Here is a 5,644-nt window from a genome sequence, read left to right on the forward strand (position 1 = left end):
CAAATCTAAATACTGCTCAAAAAATAAAGGGAACACTCAAATAACACATCCTAGATCTGAATGAATGAAATATTCTCATTGAATACTTTGTTCTGTACAAAGTTGAATGTGCTGACAACAAAATCACACAAAAATCATCAATGGAAATCAAATATATTAACAAAAATGGAGGCCTGGATTTAGAGCCACACACAAAATTAAAGTGAAATGTTCCCTTTATTTTTTTGAGCAGTATATATACACAGTATATTTTTTTTACATGTCAGAAATGTTTATTAGAAAATGTTGAGTTTGTTTTTAATTCTTATTTAAACTGCTGGAAATAAAAAAAAGAATTGAGATGAGAAAATGTTTAAGTTTATTTGTGTAGCACATTTCAGCAACAAGGCAGTTCAAAGTTCTTTACTTATTGTGAAACAAACAATAAACATTACATTTTGTTAAATACCATCTTCAAAATCATGAAGCACAACATGACTGAAATATTTTAGTCAATATTTCATTTATTATGGTTCAAAAGCAACTCTAAACAGAAACTCAGGGTTTCAACTGTTTTGCAGTTTTCTGGAAGTTTGTTAGATTTGTGGTGCATAGAAACTGAATGCTGCTTCTCCATGTTTGGTTTCTGCTCTGCATCTGGGGATGCAGAGCAGAAACCAATAATGCATGTGTAGAAATTCTCCCAATAAAGTCAAATCCTCCCTTTTGTTTTCTTAAACATTCATGTTTTGAATGTTTAAGAAACATTCTAGAAGTAGACTGCTGCTTCCACTCTGAATCAACTTCAGTGGAGCTCAGAAGTAGATTTAACTCTTTGAATTAACCAGGAGAAGTGGAGCTGATTAGTGAAATAATCCTCAAATCTGACACTTACCAAACAATGATGAACTCAGTCATCAGTCTGGGTCTGCAGGTGCCACAAGGTGGACCGCTCCTAATGGATCGACCATCATCTAATTTCTGTCAGGTCTTCCATACGCTTTCAAAACTTTCTTACATTGTTTCTCATTTCTTCGGCATGTTTTTGGGAAACCAGCTTCTAATTCATCTCCTTAAATTAGAATAGCTTTGAAATAATTTAGAATATAATTTGAAAGTTGATGTAATGAGGTATTTCGATTCAAAGAGTAAATTTCATTCCATTTGTTGCATACATAAAAATTTTTTTGAATCTGTTCATTTCTGTCAATGTTGATTGTCACAGCTTAAAGCTACCGTAATTAATATCCAAAATTTGGTTTCTCTTACATTTAAAAAGATACATCAACTGATGAAGAAGCACTTTGATCAAGTTACCCTGTAAAATGAAAACAGGTGATCCAACTGCAATACACCGAGTTCCCTGATCACAAATAACTGGGTAACCAAGTACATTTCTTATGTTTATTAAGTCATCATGTAAATATAGTAAGTTTGACCAACTTTATTTGTCAAACTTCAAATATATAGTTCATATATAGTTCTAAAAAAGTTGTCTTAAGGCAAACGTTATGTAAATCAATCATAAACACGGTCCAGTTGACGACTGATGATTAGGGATGCTGTCATCTGTTGCTATTGGTTATAACCTTTTAATGTGACATTTTCGATGCCTTCGTGCTTCATTTTGCTGACAAAGCTTTTTGGAAATGCTGATTTCACTTTCTAGTAGGACTTGATACCTGCCCACACTGCCAAAAGTACCAGTACCTGTTGTAATCACCATGGTAACACCAACAAACTGGCCTGACCTAAACCCCGCAGAGAAAGAATGGACTGTTCAGAAGAGGAAGACGACAGACATCAGAGTCAATGCAGAAGAGTTGAAGTGTGCTGTCAGATCAAGCAGGATGATCAGCTTGATGAAAAGGTAGAATTACTGCAGACTGATGTTTAGTGGCTACACTGAACACAAATGTGTTCATAGCAGACTGCTGCTTCTACTGGAATAATCCAAGGAGGTTTTAATTCCTAAATATGTTAGAAAAAGAAAAGTAAACCTTTTAAATCCAGTTTCTCCACATCAGTAGAGCCTGTTGTGAATGCTCAGGCTAGTTAGCATGAGCAGCACATAAAGCGTTGTCCAGTTGTTTCTCCACCATCAGCACATTGAGCAGTGATTGATAGCACTAAACCCCTCCTCCTTGCTCTGATTGGTTGTTTTTGTATTGCTTCGCAGCAATAGAGGCTCTGATTGTTTCACAGATTATGTGTCTAATATTACACTGTCTCAACATAGCACATTTATATATATATATATATATATATATATATATATATATATATATATATAGGGAAACAGAGAAAGTTATTTTATAAAAAAATTACAGCAGCTTTCACAAACTGTAGCATTTAGAGTTTCTGTCTGTTTCCATCTTTGTATTTCTGATTGTTTTTGATTGACTGATTTATTTCGGGGGTTTCTGGTTCACTCTGTGGTGTCCCTCAGGGCGTTGGCCGCCTGCTGTCCTGTGGCTGCTCCTCCTCTGTTCATTTGCTCATATGTGTAGCATTCTGTAATCCAAAAGCGTAAACACTCCTTGGCTCAGTCAGTCAGTTGTCAGATCCTCTGCTATTGTTGCTGCTGTTAATATCAGCCTGAGTTTATTATTAAACCTTCATTTCATCATGCTCCTCTCCACCTCATCTCTGCATTCTGGTCTACAACAAACCTCCACCCATGAGACACTGTGTGTGTGCGCGTGCATGTGCATGTGTGTGTCCGTGGTGGGTGGGGTCATTGGGGTAGCAGTGCAGCTCTATAACGTCTGTCAGTCTTGGAGTGTGAACATGTTTGAAGGGTAGCAGCAGAAACGGTGAGAGAGAGAGAGAGAGAGAGAGGGAGGGAGGGAGGGAGGGAGGGAGGAGATAGTAAAGGAGGCCAGAGCAAGAAAGGAGTGGAGGAGGGGTGTCTGGTAGACAGAGAGAAGGAAAAGGGGAGAGAGGAAGAGAGAGAGGGGGGAGGAGAGACAAGCCAAGTGTGCACAGTATTCATTCAAACTGACAGAGCCTGCGTGTGTGTGTCTGTGAGTGTGTGTGTCTGTCCTGGTTTGTACTTCCTATTGCTGCTCAGTCTCTTAGCAGACAGCCTCCAGTTTAAATCAGCGGGAGGACAACAGAGCAGAGCAAAGGAAAGGACAGAGAGTGTTAAACGACAAAGGAGGACGAAGAGGAGGAGAAGGATGAAGAGCAGAAAGGACAGAGGAAGACAGGGTGGAAGTCCATCAGAGTCAAAAGGAGAATGAGGACAGAGGTGCTGCTGCTCCAGCAGAGGCTGATGCAGAAGGTGAGTCAGTTCTGGTTCTGGTTCTGGTGCTGTGCCTCCGAAGCGTCCTCCAGCATCCTCCCTCTTCACCGGACCTTGATAGGGAGAGGTCGGTGTGATGTGACAGGGTGTCAGCGAGTGTTTGCCCACACTGAAGGGCGTGCATGATGCAACACTGAGGAGGAACGCCCAGAGAGACGGGAGGATGGATCGGAGAACAACAAGGCTAACATGGCAACCACACTGCTGGATTCTCATTCATCATGTCGGTTTGCTGTGAATGTGTGTGTTGTTTTTTTTTTTAATGCATGTGTGTGTGTGTGTGTGTGTGTGTGCGTGCGTGTGCGTGTGTGTGTGAGTAGAAAGGCGTGCCGACCCGCATGCTGTGTGAGCTGCATGGCCGACTGCCACAACGCAAGAGAATGACAATTAGATTAGAGTATTGATCCAGTCTGGGGCAGGTATCAGGATGCAGACACACTCACACACCCAGCAGCTAGCCAAAACCAGAGGCGTTACACACATCCACACACACACACACACACACACATATCAAATCCTTGTCACATTTCAAACCAGTGATCAGAAACAGAAGAACTGTGAGTGGAAATTCCCAGGAAGACTTCAGCAGCTCTTCCTCTTCTCGCTCAAACCTCCAGTTGTGAGAATCAGTGTTTGACAAAACCTCAAAATAAACACGTCTCTGAACACACACGCATGCACACGCACACACACACACAGCTGAACTCGGCTGAGGTCACACTCTCACTCACACTCACACACATCCCCAGCAGCAGCAGCAGCGTGGGTGCCTCCCTTGAACTCGTTCACCAGTGAGGTCACGGGTTCAAGTCCCTGGTGGGGGGAGGGGCAACGAGTGGGAGAGTGATGGAAGGAGGAAGAGGTGGGGGAATGGGGGGCCACTCACTCAGTCTCGCACCCTTCCCTGCTCCATTCTGCCTACACCCCTCCCCCTTCTCTTTATCCTTCCTTCTTTCTCTCACACAGCCGTGCTCACATGTAGATGCACCAGATTTGCGTCAGTGCATTACATGCAGCCTGCACATGCTGCTGCGTGCGTGGTGTGCGGCATGCTTCTGCGTCCCAGTCGGCGGGGTTAGACCTTTATTTGGGCTGCTGCTACCTGAGTCTGTCAGCATCTTTATCTCTCAGTGGTCTGTGATGTGGTTCCTCCATGTTTCACCCACCGCTGAGGTTTATGGAAGATCAAAGCTGTCAGGATTGATTCAAGCTGCAGCATCAGAAGCTGAAAATAATGTTTGTTTGTTTTTTTTCTCTCCTCCTGAAGCAAGATGTCCAGCCACCTGGTCCAGCAGTTCAGGTCTGTTATTTCTTCATCCCATTTTCATTTTTTTAAAAGCATCTCAAATTATTTTTCCAAAAGGTTTGGTGTAGAATTAGAACTTCTTAAAAGTTTCTCTTAAAGAGGTAGTGTCATGTAATTTTTTTTTTTTTTTTTTAGCTTTACATCATGTTATAATGTTATTGCCTTGTCAAAAACATGTCTGGAGTGCTGCTTTGATTCTTTCATGCATGTTTGAGAAATACTTTAATCTCCATGGCAAACATTCAGATTTGCAAAACATTTGGGGGGACCTAGCCCCGCCTTTAAGGACAAAGCTCCTCCTCAGTGCTGCAGCTTCCAATCTTCAGACTCACAGCTTTCTGCTGAGTGAGCTTTCTTTAGCACATCTGCTAAGCTCATCATAGGAGCTACTTTTCAGAGCAATGCTGGTAAGAATCCCTATTAACTCTTTAATTATGTTAAAGGATTAATTGAGGAGCCATGTTGTGATGACTTCCTGAAGGCGGAGTTTCAAAAAGAGAAGGAGAAACCCAATTTCAAGGAGTTCAATTACAAAGTCAAATTTGTTATAAGTCATATTTGACTGATACAGCATATTTTATATATATTTATGGTGTGTATATGCCAGGCATCATGTGCCTGGAAAACATATAATACTGTCCCTTTAAAAGACCCTGTAATTTAAAAAATAAGGAATTTTAACAATAGGTAGGCTCGTGTCGCCTTCCTTCCTGTAGTTCAGTCGCGCCTCTTGCTCAGTTTAATCTAATCTGGGGGGGAAAAAAATGAAGAAAAAACTTACAAAACCGGCTTTCACTGTGAAATTTAGCAAACACACATTCATATTTACTGCTCCACATGAGCTCCCAGTGACACACACTCACACACACAGCCTCTCTTTCATAGGAAACAAGAGTAGGAAACCTTTGACCTTAACCATTCAGCCAGTCTGGAAAATACAGAGCCTGGAATCGATCAACACTCCTTCTGACCAGACACTCAGCACCGCCCTACCCCCCACTATCCCCCAACCCAACCCGCCCCACCCTGCCTCACCCCACCCCGCTCCAGCC

At 42.0% G+C, this 5,644-nt stretch overlaps 1 long non-coding RNA gene across 1 annotated transcript in view; it reads left to right on the forward strand.

Moving 5' to 3' along the window:
• The first annotated feature begins 2,846 nt into the window (after positions 1-2,846).
• The window catches only part of LOC106935322 (uncharacterized), a 12,102-nt gene continuing 9,304 nt past the window's right edge, over positions 2,847-5,644 (forward strand). The window contains exons 1-2 of the long non-coding RNA XR_001421878.1: positions 2,847-3,265; positions 4,554-4,586. This is a non-coding gene — a long non-coding RNA (uncharacterized LOC106935322). The remainder of the gene's footprint in view (positions 3,266-4,553; positions 4,587-5,644) is intronic.

The sequence above is a fragment of the Poecilia latipinna genome, unplaced genomic scaffold (genome assembly GCF_001443285.1).
Source record: "Poecilia latipinna isolate Pla-1442-1.1 unplaced genomic scaffold, P_latipinna-1.0 Scaffold1948, whole genome shotgun sequence".
Lineage (NCBI taxonomy): Eukaryota > Metazoa > Chordata > Actinopteri > Cyprinodontiformes > Poeciliidae > Poecilia > Poecilia latipinna.